Source organism: Trichomycterus rosablanca, chromosome 2, assembly GCF_030014385.1.
Source record: "Trichomycterus rosablanca isolate fTriRos1 chromosome 2, fTriRos1.hap1, whole genome shotgun sequence".
NCBI classification, from domain to species: Eukaryota; Metazoa; Chordata; class Actinopteri; order Siluriformes; family Trichomycteridae; genus Trichomycterus; species Trichomycterus rosablanca.
Window position 1 is genome coordinate 26794377 of NC_085989.1, and position 16897 is coordinate 26811273.

At 37.6% G+C, this 16897-nt stretch overlaps 1 protein-coding gene across 1 annotated transcript in view; it reads left to right on the plus strand.

The window, feature by feature from the left end:
• The window catches only part of csmd3b (CUB and Sushi multiple domains 3b), a 538328-nt gene that overhangs the window by 130241 nt on the left and 391190 nt on the right, over window positions 1-16897 (plus strand). The window lies entirely within an intron of this gene.

Here is a 16897-nt window from a genome sequence, read left to right on the forward strand (position 1 = left end):
AGATTATCATTGTGCATACAAAACAGAAGAAGATTTTCAGTAGGAATGGCATGATGCCACAACATCTGGCTTGTAGATTTGTAATATATATAAATTTCATACAGCAATACTAAATATTGTTTTATAAAAACCCTTTAAATTGTTGGTATTTTGACAATATATAGAATGCAGCAGCAGCAGCGTATAATTTGTAATGCACCACAAATTACAGCCAAGTTAGCAAGCTAATACACTACATGTTATCAGGCTTATTTTAAATGCTAATAAACTACAACAAATTAGTTTCCAAGTAATTGGAAATTTTAATATCAAAGCCCAGCATCATTATAACGATTTTGTTTTAAATAATAGCCAAATGTGTCATAATATATCATACAAACTTCAGTTCTGTTAATTGAACCACATAGCTAACAGACCATGTAGCTTCATGCACATGAACAAATTTACATTATGATCAACTTAGAACCCTTAATTATTCAATGCAATATAAACAACAACAAATAATAATAATTATAATAATGTATGTTTCTAAGACATTTACTAATTATTATAATAAAAGCACATTCAATCCAATTGAACCAATGGGCAACACAATGGCACAGTTGGTAGTGCAAGTAAATCAGAGCAACACAGGTTCTGGGGACCTTGGTTAGTTTCGTGCCCTTGGTCACTTTTTTGTGTGACTGTTAAGGTCTTCTTTGGGTACTCCACTTTCCTGTATCCTTCCCAAAAGCATTAATTTGCTATTTTAAATTGGCCCTAGAGTGAGTGATTGTCTGTGTTCTGCAATTGTCTTGCGCCCAGTGTTTCTGAGTAGAGATGGGCCCACTGCTACCTAGGCCAGGCAGTTGGTGATGACAGCAATGATTAATTAAAAAGAAACTGTTTATAATGGTTTTAACTTTAATGATTATTTGAATAGCTTTTGTTGCTTGATAAATATCAATGTGAGAATAATTAACATTAAAATTGAAATGTAATTATTAAAAACATTACCATTTTGTTCTGAGAATAACACCTATTTAGATGTGAGAGATGTATCTGTATGTTTCCAAGCATGGTCATTGTTGAGCTGGTCAGCTAATGGCCTGCAGGTCCATGTACAGTGTATCACAAAAGTGAGTACACCCCTCACATTTCTGCAGATATTTAAGTATATCTTTTCATGGGACAACACTGACAAAATGACACTTTGACACAATGAAAAGTAGTCTGTGTGCAGCTTATATAACAGTGTAAATTTATTCTTCCCTCAAAATAACTCAATATACAGCCATTAATGTCTAAACCACCGGCAACAAAAGTGAGTACACCCCTTAGTGAAAGTTCCTGAAGTGTCAATATTTTGTGTGGCCACCATTATTTCCCAGAACTGCCTTAACTCTCCTGGGCATGGAGTTTACCAGAGCTTCACAGGTTGCCACTGGAATGCTTTTCCACTCCTCCATGACGACATCACGGAGCTGGCGGATATTCGAGACTTTGCACTCCTCCACCTTCCGCTTGAGGATGCCCCAAAGATGTTCGATTGGGTTTAGGTCTGGAGACATGCTTGGCCAGTCCATCACCTTTACCCTCAGCCTCTTCAATAAAGCAGTGGTCGTCTTAGAGGTGTGTTTGGGGTCATTATCATGCTGGAACACTGCCCTGCGACCCAGTTTCCGGAGGGAGGGGATCATGCTCTGCTCAGTATTTCACAGTACATATTGGAGTTACATGTGTCCCTCAATGAAATGTAACTCCCCAACACCTGCTGCACTCATGCAGCCCCAGACCATGGCATTCCCACCACCATGCTTGACTGTAGGCATGACACACTTATCTTTGTACTCCTCACCTGATTGCCGCCACACATGCTTGAGACCATCTGAACCAAACAAATTAATCTTGGTCTCATCAGACCATAGGACATGGTTCCAGTAATCCATGTCCTTTGTTGACATGTCTTCAGCAAACTGTTTGCGGGCTTTCTTGTGTAGAGACTTCAGAAGAGGCTTCCTTCTGGGGTGACAGCCATGCAGACCAATTTGATGTAGTGTGCGGCGTATGGTCTGAGCACTGACAGGCTGACCCCCCACCTTTTCAATCTCTGCAGCAATGCTGACAGCACTCCTGCGCCTATCTTTCAAAGACAGCAGTTGGATGTGACGCTGAGCACGTGCACTCAGCTTCTTTGGACGACCAACGCGAGGTCTGTTCTGAGTGGACCCTGCTCTTTTAAAACGCTGGATGATCTTGGCCACTGTGCTGCAGCTCAGTTTCAGGGTGTTGGCAATCTTCTTGTAGCCTTGGCCATCTTCATGTAGCGCAACAATTCGTCTTTTAAGATCCTCAGAGAGTTCTTTGCCATGAGGTGCCATGTTGGAACTTTCAGTGACCAGTATGAGAGAGTGTGAGAGCTGTACTACTAAATTGAACACACCTGCTCCCTATGCACACCTGAGACCTAGTAACACTAACAAATCACATGACATTTTGGAGGGAAAATGACAAGCAGTGCTCAATTTGGACATTTAGGGGTGTAGTCTCTTAGGGGTGTACTCACTTTTGTTGCCGGTGGTTTAGACATTAATGGCTGTATATTGAGTTATTTTGAGGGAAGAATAAATTTACATTGTTATATAAGCTGCACACAGACTACTTTTCATTGTGTCAAAGTGTCATTTTGTCAGTGTTGTCCCATGAAAAGATATACTTAAATATCTGCAGAAATGTGAGGGGTGTACTCACTTTTGTGATACACTGTAGTTGTGCCAGCACACACTGCAGCCAGCTCACCTTGCTGTAATGAATGACATGTCAGTGGGATTTAACAGGACTTTAGAGGCCCTTAGCTTGCCCAGTCCCACCCTGGACCTGAAGGCTGAACTCATGGCCTTGTCTTCATCTTTTCCTTTAGCCTACATTCATCAGTCAGAGCTGCTAGAGTATGGTGCTCTGGGGGTTTTCGTCTGACTTAACTGCTCCATTTTTATTTGGTTATCATGGACACAATTGGGGCCTATTTCACAGTGCCACAAAAGCTTTGAGGGATTATAATAGTTTAGACTTCTCTAAGGCAGATAAACTTGTTGGCAGAATGCACCTAAATGAGTAATGGGGAAGCAATATTTTAAAGGCATTTTACAGCTCTGAAGATTTGAGAATTAAAAAAAATGGTAACTTCTGGCTGACAAAGTAATAAATGATGTAGCACTTACAGTGAATTTCTTTAGGTAATCACAGTTCAGCTTGTTTATTCACTATGCAGATTCACAACAGAAATGAAGGAGTATATGTAAGTGAATATCATGAATAGAAGATTGTGAAAGACCTTATTTGGCCAAAAAATTTCTCAGTAGAAATGACTTCAGTAGTTAGACTTGCATTCTTCTCTTGGTTTAAAATAATAGTCAAGTAAATGTGTGGTTCTTCCACACATTGCATTTGATTCCTGTTTCTGGTTACCGTGAGGAGTTTTGCATCTTCTCCCAACATTGAGTGTACATGTAGAAATTGTGCAGAAGGTAAACTGTATACTTCAGATAGCCCCTTCATGTAAACAAGTGGGTGCATGTGTAAGGCCTACTAGTGCTGCCCAAGCGGTTCCTGACAACTGCTAAATTAACCTGCAATGTCTTTAAGGTTACCAGTTTTTTCTTGAAAAAGCCTTTAGGGATGCAAGTTGTTCAGTCACATTAAGGCTGTTTTATTTAATATTAATGTAACTAATAATAACTAATTGTAATAATTGACTAATAGTTACAATACTAAAAAGTAATAAAAACATTTTAAAAGAAGCATAAACTGTAATAACTTGGCTAACCACAACCTTGACATGAAGTGATTAATTAAAGAAAGAATGTATAAATGAAATGGAATTTGGCAGGCTCCTGTTAGCCTTTATCCAAATGTATCATGTCGGCTGCTGCAAAAATATCATAATTAGCTAACTCTGCAGTAGTCAAATAAGAAAATCCTGTTATGAGCTTTTACTGCACTCTGCTGTGCCAGTACAGTCCAAAGCTTATTAGCCAAAGGCAAACCACCATGTCTGTCTTACTGAGCAGAAGGTTTCTTATAAATAGCAAGATCTGAATGTACATAGAGCTGTCCTCAGCAGCAGAATGTTAAAAAAGAGGGAATGCATGCAGTTTGCTCATGCTGGGAGAGGTATGGTGCTGATAGAATGTGGGTTTTCGATAAGCGAGTCGTCTTGTGCTAGGGGTGTGTGGCTAAGTACATATGGAGACAACAGAAGGCCTTTACTTTGGGCTGTTGAGCTGCTCTATTAGCAACTGGGTTGGGATTTTATACAGCCAGCTAAAGTTTACCACACACTTTTATAAAAGATTCGGTTTGCCATTTAATAAATGGATTTGGAAACATTTTGGGGTTTTGTTTTGCCACTTGCTCAATTTCTTTTTAATTAGGCAATTGGAAGTGCTTGTTAAGTGCAGGCTGGTTTATGACTGGCCTTAAAAGTAGCCAGATTTAAGTGCAATCATGTCTGCAATTTAATCTTCTGTTAGTTTCATAAGAATATTAGACAAAGAAGCTGTAAGCCTTGTGTATTCCAAATAGCTCTACACTTGGCTGATAATAAGCATAGAGTTTGTCACATAAGTTTAGAGCTTGTCACTTTTTTATTTGTGACATTAGAGCTCTGTCTTCAGTTTAGAGCTTGTGACATTTTTGTATTGCCAAGTTAGTTCATAGAGCTTCTGTACATGTGTGATATTTATTTATGTACAGCATTTTATTCCTGTATGATCAAAACAGCTACAACATGCTTATATTCTATATTACATTAAACAGTAGTGACACCCTTGGTAGTATGCTAATAATGCACTTTTTTACTACTGTAACATGGTTTATGATGCATTCTGATTTAAGAAAGCTACTTTAATGGCCTATTTCCTCAGCCTTTATTTTTATTTTCCATGCTGAAATATTTGCTGCAGCATGTTGTTTTTTCATTCATTTTAACTAGGATCCAATGTCTAAAAGGAACTAAATACACTGCATCATGCTGCAATCTGAAATCTGAGATGTCTTTCATTGGGTGTTAGCAAATGTTATGACTTTACTTGCATTAAGTTAAACTGCGGTCACATGACAATGTTTTTCTTGTAAATTGGTAGTGTGAATGAAATTAACAATTGCATTTTGTCAATCAATTACATGTCATTTACCACAGCACAACTGCATTTCATGTAGTATGCTGGATATAAACTTTAATGTAGAAAAGTACAGAAACTGTTATACAGTTAGCCAGACTGTAATACTGTATAATGTAACAAATGATAATAAACGAGTTTGACAAGTGCCAAATTGTGATGGCTAGACGACTGGATCAGAGCATCTCCAAAACTGCAGCTCTTGTGGGGTGTTCCCATAGTCTGCAGTGGTCAGTATCTATCAAAAGTAATCCAAGGAAGGAACAGTGGTAAACCAGCGATGGGGTCATGAGCGGCCAAGGCTCATTGATGCATGTGGGGAGCGAAGGCTGGCCCGTGTGGCCAACAGACGAGCTACTGTAGCTTAAATTGCTGAAGAACTTAATGCTGGTTCTGATAGAAAGGTTTCAGAATACACTGTGCATCGCAGTTTGTTGCATATGGGGCAAGCAAAAGGGGGACCAACACAATATTAGGAAGGTGGTCATAATGTTATACCTGATCAGTGTAGATGAAAACCTAGACAGTTATAATTAAATGTCTTTTTGCAATTGTCCTGTCAGTTGAGGCATGCTGCACCTAAACAAAACTAAAAGGTAAGAACAAATTGAAATTTGGGAACATATTGGGATTACCTTTTGACCATGTTAATTTTAATATTGATTGAAACACTACCAATGCACACTTTACCTACACAGACAAAGATTTATGCACTGTTATGCCCATGTTGGAGATCTTTTGAGACGTAGATGATATGTGCTTCGATTTGGCTGGATGCTGTACAAGATAGATGGTCTTGCAGTATTCATTTTTAAACACAATATCACACATTGCAATGTGTAAAGTGGCATTTAAGATGAAGTTAGACACTTATTTCTAGACAAGGGCATCCTATATGCCCCTTTGGGTCTTGGACAAAGAGCTGGTTTTTATCTTAGTGGCCTGTCTATTTTCCATAAACTGCTTGGTAGATAACACCCACCCCTGGCCTAGAGAGATGAAGAAGCGATGAACACTGGTGTACAGAATGTTTACAGTATGTTATTGAGTGCCCACTGTTTCTGTTTTACCCCTGTTTTTACTGTTTCTGACTCCACTGATTCTTCTTTTTTCTAATAATGTTACCTGCTAAACATTGTGATAATTATGGCCTTGGCTTTGGCTTTTTAATTACACTGTCAGCAATGACAATTTTATTTTAGGTAACCCTTTACAATTAGGTATTTAATGAAATATATTAGACTGACAACAATAAATTGTCATTTCATTGAGTTATTGGTCAGCTACATTTTAAATAGTTCTGCCAAATATATGTGGCCCAAAGAAATATGTGGCTAGTTTCTTCCAAAAGATGCTTAATCTCCAAGCCAGATAATTGCAGAGCAGACTTGTTCACACTACATGACTTTCAAAGTGTTCTGATTGCTGTACAGTTCACACACACAACATGATCTCTTGTAATCTCAAGTCTTTTAAGTGATTGTGGTTTTCACACTACACGATTGATCGGCACTAGGGGCTCACACACTACATCATCTATCACCAGCAGGAATCGCAGACATGTCTGTCTGGTCTCCCAAACTATGTTTTATCACAAAAATACATGAGAAGTGACGATGTATAATGATACCATGTGTGAGACAGGTTGTGTCCTTCCAAAAATGGACTTCAGCAAGAAGCGAGCAATCCAAGTTGTGTGTGTGTGTGCTGATAGGCAGCAAAAAAGCAAGGAGGAAAAAGAAAATAATCTAGGTGAAGGAGTGGATTTGGCTACGTGGCCAGTGGGGATCATCTGTTCTGCACAGAGAGTTGGAGTTAAATAAATATTTTTGCAAAGAAAACATAGGAGTTATGCTTTGGCATGGACGACAAGGTCACAAATACTGTAATGCTAGCGTGTGCCAATGTATTCTGATAGAAACTTTATTTGGCTGTAGCCTTGCTTGTTGACATTTTCAACACCTCCCCTGAGTTTCCTCTTACTTTGTATCTTGCATTGTCATTGGCTAGACACCACACTCACTGCCAGTCATAACCTGAACACTTTTCACACTACAGGATTTGGAGTCACAGACAGCCAGTGGTGTATAGTAACGAAGTATTAATACTTCGTTACAGTACTTAAGTAGTTTTTTGGAATATCTGTACTTTACTGGGGTATAAAAAATATAGTTAACTTTCATTTTTACTTTACTACATTTCCTAAAGAAATTGTGTACTTTTACTCCGATACATTAAGCGTATGCAAATTTGTTACTCGTTACTACAAAATAAAACGACAAGAATTTTTTAGCTAAACGATGTGAGATGTGTGACAGACTGCAGCAGGTTTGGTGAATCTGCGCTTGTAAATTAGATCGGTGGTTAAACACATTATTGCGCGTGTGTAAACAAATGAAGCGCATCGTTCACCCAAAAGATTCAGAACTATCGGCATTTCAGAATCTCCCTGTCCAACACACCGATGTAAGTTAAGAATGATTAACAAAGCAAATCCAGAGCATCATTGTTTATTATTATTATTATTAGCATTAACATTGTTCAGATATCTAGCTACCATTTTCGATTACATTTGAACCACAAATAAAACGTTTCACTAAATTAGTTCGTAATTACTTCAGTGCAGACATGAAGACGTGTCCATTATTTATAAAAACTCACCTACAGACAAATATTTCCTCAGATAACTTCTGAATTACACTGACAGAGGAAAGATTCATGGTGTTGAGGAAAATGCACATCTTTAACCCTTTAATGCTCTGAACAAGAACTCAACTTATTATGGATGATTTTTCGGCTGATGACTTCTAGTTGACACATAAGTTAGAAATTGTGTTTTCTTAAAGTAAGAATACCAATATTTTTTGAGTTTAACACGTCAATCAGGTAGTAGATACGGCCCAAAAAAGATTATTTAAATACAGCTTATTTTACCCATATATTTCGATTTAAACTAATGGTTGAGCAGATCATTAAAGTGCTAAAAGTGCCACGTTTTGTTAAAATTTTGCTTCAAATTAATTCTGCCAAAATTTAGTTGTTTTTGGTTATTGGGATGTATACAGTATCTATGACTTGAATGTACAACCTAAATAAAAAATGTGACTATAAAAAATGTAAATAAAATAGATGCAGTGTTTTTTACATTTACATCGACTCTTTTTTAATCTTATATGGACCCAAAATATTTTGTGTTTTGTCTGGTCAACTTCATTACAATTCTTAACATACATAAACATGCATTTTAGGCCCACAACACATTCTTAAAAAGTTGGAACAGGACAAATTAGGGCTAGTAATAAGGTAAAAAAAAAAAAAAAAAAAAAACTGAATAATGATGTGATTTCAAATAGGTGATGTGGACAGCTGATTATAATCATGAATTGGCACAAATCATGTTCAGATGGAAGGAAGAAAAAAGTTGTTAAGGTGGTTTACAGGCTTAAAAGAACAATCTTCATATTTTTTAAAATGACCGCTTCAGTTTATACTAACAGCATTTACTTTTACTTCTACTTTTAATACTACATTTAATATCAAATTACTTTTGATACTTAAGTACATTAATCATCAGATACTTTTAGACTTTTACTCAAGTAATATTCTAAAAGGTGACTTTTACTTCTATCAAAGTACATTTCTGGTAAGATACTTGTACTTTTACTCAAGTATGGACTTCAGGTACTTTATACACCACTGCAGACAGCTTCTGATATTTAGCATGCTGGATATTTTTCTTGAGTCTTGGATCAAGTCTTTGAACAGTTCACACTGTATGTTTCCAGAATATTTCCAGAATATATAAAATCCATACCCAACTGTTTTTGTCCACATAATTAACAAAAACCGTTTTAGATAATTTATACTTTTGGCTTTCGTGGTAAAAAGCTGAAACTGGTAATTCGTTCACTAAACTGTCCCTTACACAACAACCAATGAAGAGAGAGCTTGAAATTCCACCCAAAATCTGAATTCGGAAGCTCTGATTGGTATACATCTGTTTATCAAGGCCTGACCTCAGAATCTCTTAACAAATGACCTGATTAATTAAGTTGTTTGAGCAAGACACCATAATTAAATAGAGTGAGCAAAACGAATGACTCTTTACCATAGATAAGAGCACATCTCCCTGATTCGATTTCAATGAATAATTTGTTTGAAAAGAGTCGTTTTTGACTCGTTGATTCAGTGATTCAATTTGCATGTGTGCGCATGCACGCGTCCACCTGCTCATACGCGAAGAAAAGCATTCCTCGCAGCTTTGAATGTTCTCAAATGGTAACCTGTGTATTGTACACATACTCGATATATCGAATATGGTCATTTTCAACATTGTGTAAAAAGTAATATCAAATATATCGATATTTGCGATATACCGCTCAGCCCTAGTTCTCACACAGTGATTTTCGAGCCCCAAGTGAACGCCGATTAGCTGGCGCATCTGTTACAGCAAACGAAAATCAGGGCAAAAATCTTGTAGAGTGAGCTAGGCATTATGCAGCATTCAACTAAAAGTCATAGCTTGGAATTATTTTACAAACAAAAAAAAATTTGTAATCACTTCTGGAAAGCGCTGATGCTTGTGCACATGTGGAAATTATATTTGGGCCACAATGTTTAAACGCTGACGTTGTAAAGGTGTGACCTATCACTGTTTAATTCTAAATGGGTTTACTTACTTAGCCTCTTTTAATAATTCCAATATTGTTCAGCCTTTACAATGCTAAATCATTTACAGAATTATTCCTGCTGTGGTCCCAATAAATAAAACTGCAATTACCATCAACTAGTACCAACTAGCTACTTAGGACATGCCCACCCCATCAACAAATTCTAAATTATTAATTAAGATACAGTTAGTTCAAGACAAAGGTTTTTATTTTAGCATCATATTTTTTTACCTGGATTGCTGACACCAAACACTTTACAATTTTTTTTCCTACCCCAAATGTAAACTGTAATTTTATAAGGCATGTACTACCTACCACCAATATTCAGGGTTCTATTCTAATCCCTGATTACTGTCTGTAACTGTTGGTCCAACCACATAAAACAGAAATGCTAGTTTATCAGTATGCAGGGTGTGTCCTGCTATAGCACAATGCCAGAGAAAAGTAGTTACACATCAGCAGAAAAGAAAGAAGCAAAAAGATAGGCAAGCACTTTTTAAGGATATAAATGTAGCAGGATGCCAGGGGTTGTTTATCCCATTTCTTATTTATGTTAAATGGTGTGTTAAATTCCAAGCGTGAGCGGTTCTCTGTCTTCAAGATTTGATTTATCTTAAATGTTCGGAGACATATTAAAGTTTTTGTTTGTTGGAGGAGTAAACATGATGGCACAAAAAGAACCCCTAGGGTTATATAATATCATGAAAATTGATTATTTATTTAATTCATAAAATTAAATAAATAATGAAAATGTAAAATGTAAATAAAAGGAAACAATTATTACGAATAGAATTGTGTGCATTACTATCCACCACTGTATTTAGTTTTAAAGTGTTTATATGGAATCATTTCTCTTGACTTCGTGTTAATGTAGAGCTCACTTGAGAACAAACAGTATTATAAGCTATTTAAAATGCATAGCGAGTGTGGGAATCAATTCAGCGTTATTGAGAATTCAGGTCTTCTTGCAAACACCCAACAGTCAAGTGAAGTCTGTTGTAGTGTACTGCAGCAGCAGATGAGGCGCTCCTAAATCCATTAAGTGTGGCCCACTTATTCTGTTGACAGCCAAGGCCCTGTGAGTTCCCAGCTTAAATTAGGCTAACACTCAGGGGTTTCATAGAATCAATGACTGTCCTCTTCTTTTGATTGATGACTGGGTTTGTAGAGAAGTGGTATACTGCTGGTATTTTTTTGTCTCAAACAAATGTGTTTTTCTCTAGCTTGAGCTCTCTAAACAATTTAATGAGTCTACTTTTAACATATTTTTTAAAGCATCAGTCAAGTGTTAAATTATAATTCTTCATGGATAAACTTGTAGTTATGTTTCCAATCAATAAAAGAAGGTTGGATTGAAAAAGCTGGATATTTAATGTTTCCCATGCTAATATGTTTAGTAAATGCTCCCATATTATTTAAAAAAAATAACTCACAAATACTTCATGTGTTTATGTACATGAAGTATGTCAGTCAGCTTATCTAGAGCTCTAGTTTCCATGATACCTGTATAAAGCTTATTGCTTTATTTATTCAATAGGATTTTTATGTAACAATGGAGAGCAGTGATGCAGCAGGTATTGTGGGTGTCATACAGCACCAGGGTCTTGTAGACTTGGCTTTTATGTATCTATATAGTATATTCCTTTAATAATTTATGCTTTTAGCATTAAAAGAACTCCCTCTCTGAAGGTTTGGATGTGTGGATACTCTTGAAACAGCGACCTGATCTCAATCCAACATGTTAGAGTTGAACTGGAATAATTTTTTATAAAAATTTGCTAATAACAGGGTCTAACTTCTTTCCTGCTTTTGTTGTTGAATGAAAAAGAATCCCTGCAGTCTTATTACCTTCTCAGAAAAGTAGAAGTTGTTATAGCAGAAATGTTGATGGCCATGGTTTTGTAGTTAGTTATTCCACTACAGTAGAACATATGGATGTGATATTTGGGAGTCCAGCTACAGGGGTTGGACAAAATAACTGAAACACCTGGTTTTAGACCACAATAATTTATTAGTATGGTGTAGGGCCTCCTTTTGCGGCCAGTACAGCGTCAATTCGTCTTGGAAATGACATACAGTGTATCACAAAAGTGAGTACACCCCTCACATTTCTGCAGATATTTAAGTATATCTTTTCATGGGACAACACTGACAAAATGACACTTTGACACAATGAAAAGTAGTCTGTGTGCAGCTTATATAACAGTGTAAATTTATTCTTCCCTCAAAATAACTCAATATACAGCCATTAATGTCTAAACCACCGGCAACAAAAGTGAGTACACCCCTAAGAGACTACACCCCTAAATGTCCAAATTGAGCACTGCTTGTCATTTTCCCTCCAAAATGTCATGTGATTTGTTAGTGTTACTAGGTCTCAGGTGTGCATAGGGAGCAGGTGTGTTCAATTTAGTAGTACAGCTCTCACACTCTCTCATACTGGTCACTGAAAGTTCCAACATGGCACCTCATGGCAAAGAACTCTCTGAGGATCTTAAAAGACGAATTGTTGCGCTACATGAAGATAGCCAAGGCTACAAGAAGATTGCCAACACCCTGAAACTGAGCTGCAGCACAGAGGCCAAGATCATCCAGCGTTTTAAAAGAGCAGGGTCCACTCAGAACAGACCTCGCGTTGGTCGTCCAAAGAAGCTGAGTGCACGTGCTCAGCGTCACATCCAACTGCTGTCTTTGAAAGATAGGCGCAGGAGTGCTGTCAGCATTGCTGCAGAGATTGAAAAGGTGGGGGGTCAGCCTGTCAGTGCTCAGACCATACGCCGCACACTACATCAAATTGGTCTGCATGGCTGTCACCCCAGAAGGAAGCCTCTTCTGAAGTCTCTACACAAGAAAGCCCGCAAACAGTTTGCTGAAGACATGTCAACAAAGGACATGGATTACTGGAACCATGTCCTATGGTCTGATGAGACCAAGATTAATTTGTTTGGTTCAGATGGTCTCAAGCATGTGTGGCAGCAATCAGGTGAGGAGTACAAAGATAAGTGTGTCATGCCTACAGTCAAGCATGGTGGTGGGAATGCCATGGTCTGGGGCTGCATGAGTGCAGCAGGTGTTGGGGAGTTACATTTCATTGAGGGACACATGAACTCCAATATGTACTGTGAAATACTGATGCAGAGCATGATCCCCTCCCTCCGGAAACTGGGTCGCAGGGCAGTGTTCCAGCCTGATAATGACCCCAAACACACCTCTAAGACGACCACTGCTTTATTGAAGAGGCTGAGGGTAAAGGTGATGGACTGGCCAAGCATGTCTCCAGACCTAAACCCAATAGAACATCTTTGGGGCATCCTCAAGCGGAAGGTGGAGGAGCGCAAAGTCTCGAATATCCGCCAGCTCCGTGATGTCGTCATGGAGGAGTGGAAAAGCTTTCCAGTGGCAACCTGTGAAGCTCTGGTAAACTCCATGCCCAGGAGAGTTAAGGCAGTTCTGGGAAATAATGGTGGCCACACAAAATATTGACGCTTCAGGAACTTTCACTAAGGCGTGTACTCACTTTTGTTGCCGGTGGTTTAGACATTAATGGCTGTATATTGAGTTATTTTGAGGGAAGAATAAATTTACACTGTTATATAAGCTGCACACAGACTACTTTTCATTGTGTCAAAGTGTCATTTTGTCAGTGTTGTCCCATGAAAAGATATACTTAAATATCTGCAGAAATGTGAGGGGTGTACTCACTTTTGTGATACACTGTATACAAGTCCTGCACAGTGGTCAGAGGGATTTTAAGCCATTCTTCTTGCAGGATAGTGGCCAGGTCACTACATGATGCTGGTGGAGGAAAACGTTTCCTGACTCGCTTCTCCAAAACACCCCAAAGTGGCTCAATAATATTTAGATCTGGTGACTGTGCAGGCCATGGGAGATGTTCAACTTCACTTTCATGTTCATCAAACCAATCTTTCACCAGTCTTGCTGTGTGTATTGGTGCATTGTCATCCTGATACACGGCACCGCCATTGGATGCACATGGTCCTCCAGAATGGTTCGGTAGTCCTTGGCAGTGACGCGCCCATCTAGCACAAGTATTGGGCCAAGGGAATGCCATGATATGGCAGCCCAAACCATCACTGATCCACCCCCATGCTTCACTCTGGGCATGCAACAGTCTGGGTGGTACGCTTCTTTGGGGCTTCTCCACACCGTAACTCTCCCGGATGTGGGGAAAACAGTAAAGGTGGACTCATCAGAGAACAATACATGTTTCACATTGTCCACAGCCCAAGATTTGCGCTCCTTGCACCATTGAAACCGACGTTTGGCATTGGCACGAGTGACCAAAGGTTTGGCTATAGCAGCCCGGCCGTGTATATTGACCCTGTGGAGCTCCCGACGGACAGTTCTGGTGGAAACAGGAGAGTTGAGGTGCACATTTAATTCTGCCGTGATTTGGACAGCTTTTACTTTTTTATTTCTTTCCTTACCTTCTCCGTTTGAGTGGTGATAAGACTCTAGCCTAAACTGGGTCAGCTTGATACAGTCAGGGGTGATTTTCACACTCCTATTGACATGTAAACCTTTGCAAAGAATGCAAACCTTGCATAATGGAACCTAGAGCTTAAATCCATTAATTGGTATTGTATGCCCCTAGAGTACAAATGTTCTAAAACAACAAGACATAACAAAGTACCTGTTTACTATTAGAATTCCCTATTGTAAAATTATCTCCCATTCAGTGTTTGTGGGCTTTAAATCTCCTTTAAAGACATTCGTGATCAGCACAGAACAAATAATAATATTTTTAATGTATTATACACTCAGTCACTTGAATCCAATTATCTTGGTGCTTTGTGTTGACTTTTACTACAAAGAAAATTCAAATGGTCTAACTGAACGTTTCAATTTGCTATACTGCCAGTAAAGTACCGTTAAATCATGGGTTTTTACTTATTCAATGCAATAGCCTGTCTAGCCTGTTTCATGCATTCAGTGTAAAACACAGGTCACCAGAAACGTGTTTTGAACTTCTTTGTTTCCGCTTTATATATGCTACTTAATAGGCAGCTGTCACACCAGCAGAGTTTTTTCTGAGAGAGAGATAAAGGAAATAAAGAGAAAACATTATTTCATCATAGGAAATAAACCAATAGTAATGAGCACATTAGGTGAAATGTATATACAGAATTAACCTGGCTTCCTTTATAATATCACTTTAAAATTATTAATTAAGTTATATTAATTCATGTATTTATTTTAAAAATCCTGGCCACAGACATGGTAGGTGCAAGACAGGAACCTGGACAGGGCACCAGTTCATTGAAGAACATCACAAATTCACTTACTCACTTGTTTATACCTAGAAACAGTTTACTAGTGTTCTACATATACCGTAAGCATGACATTGGGTGTGTTCGAAAACCTAGTGAGCTCTCTACATAGACAGCATTTTACGTCATCCTATGCGTGCTCCTGAGAAGGAGGCTGTTCGAAATCCTAGATGCCTTAATAAGCTGTCTACTAAGGTATCTTAAAATTTCAATGTTATTTTGACTCAAGAACGAGGGAGCATCGAAAGCATCCTTAGTGATCAAGGCAATCCCAGCATTCATTGTGGCACAACTTATTATTTTCAAATGTAAATAAATTATTATTGATTTTTAATTTGTATAAACTTGTACAAGTATTTATTTGCAAGTTCGGGCTTATCAGGGACAGTTGAACCATTTTCGGTACATGGAGGGAGACGTTATTTGACATGCTAGACAGGCTTTGGCAAAAGACTGGCTAAATCAGATATGATTCATTTGTTTGCTTTCAACACCCAATATTATTAGGCTGCTTTCACATTGGCATTCATGGCATTTGTCAAAAAGCTCTAATTATTTTATTTTGTTGTTGTTTATTTTCACACATAATTGAGAAATTCACAACTCAAACCATATTCTCTGTGTGAATTAATACTGACAATTGTACTGGCATCAACATGATGTATTCATTTGTCATGTTAGTACAGCATGATGTGTATTCAGAATCTACCAGCAATGCTTGTAAGCTACCAGCTTTACTGTACTGGAAAAGAGAACTAAAACCTACGTATATGCTCTCAAAGTTTGGCTTGATTTGGCAGTTTTAGCACTAATAGCCTGATCTTTGAAACTTTTGAAAGATTATCTGTTTGTTTTTAGCATTTGTTATTGCTTCTTGTTAATGCAGCACTGGACTGGACACATTTCTTTAGGTTTTATAATATTAGTATGTTTTCCTTTACAAGGGTAAAAAAGCTAGATATGTTTTTGTTACTGTAAGATTGAAGCTGTGTAAAGTTTTGGCCAAATAAATAAAGATTTGCTAAAGGTATGCTAACACTATATTGTTCTATGTAAGCACTACAGTAAAAATGCTAGATCCACATTTTACTGGTAGACATTTAATATTATATTTCCTTCAGTCTTACCACCCAACTCAACCTAACCTTTAAGCAGAAAGTATTACTTTTTTATTATTTAATCAAGTGCCGTAGGTCATTTCTAACCTGGTCACTGTGGTATTGTACCAACTTTTTTAAAGCCTATTCCTGACCAGTCATGTCTATGTAGTTAGAATATGTTTTCACAGGCCCTACTAAGTTTATATGCATTTCTATTTTTGCCTAATAGTGCCTCCAATATGTAACATCTTTAAATAGACTTGTGTGGGCAGATGTTGATATGGACTATTAGCTAGGCGTAGGAATAAGCTGAATTAGAAAATAGTGAGCATGTTGCCAGGGCTGATTTAGAGAATGTTCAGAAATGACCAAAGGGAACAAATTATTTTTAATTGGCAGTGTTTAGGTGTTTTAAGATCATGCAACAGAAAACAGCCCCTAGCTTTAGCCTTACTCATGGACTTACTGCAAGAGGTTTCATTTATCACAACAGCTTCATCAAAAAATACATGTACAGTGAGGGAAAACAAGCATTCAAGTATTTACTTATGTTTTTGTTATTAAATATACATATTTAAATATTATGTCTTTATTAAATAAATGAACACATCAAAATTAATTATGTTTTAGATATTAATGCTACAAATAAATGAAACAATATTGTATTATCAGATCTG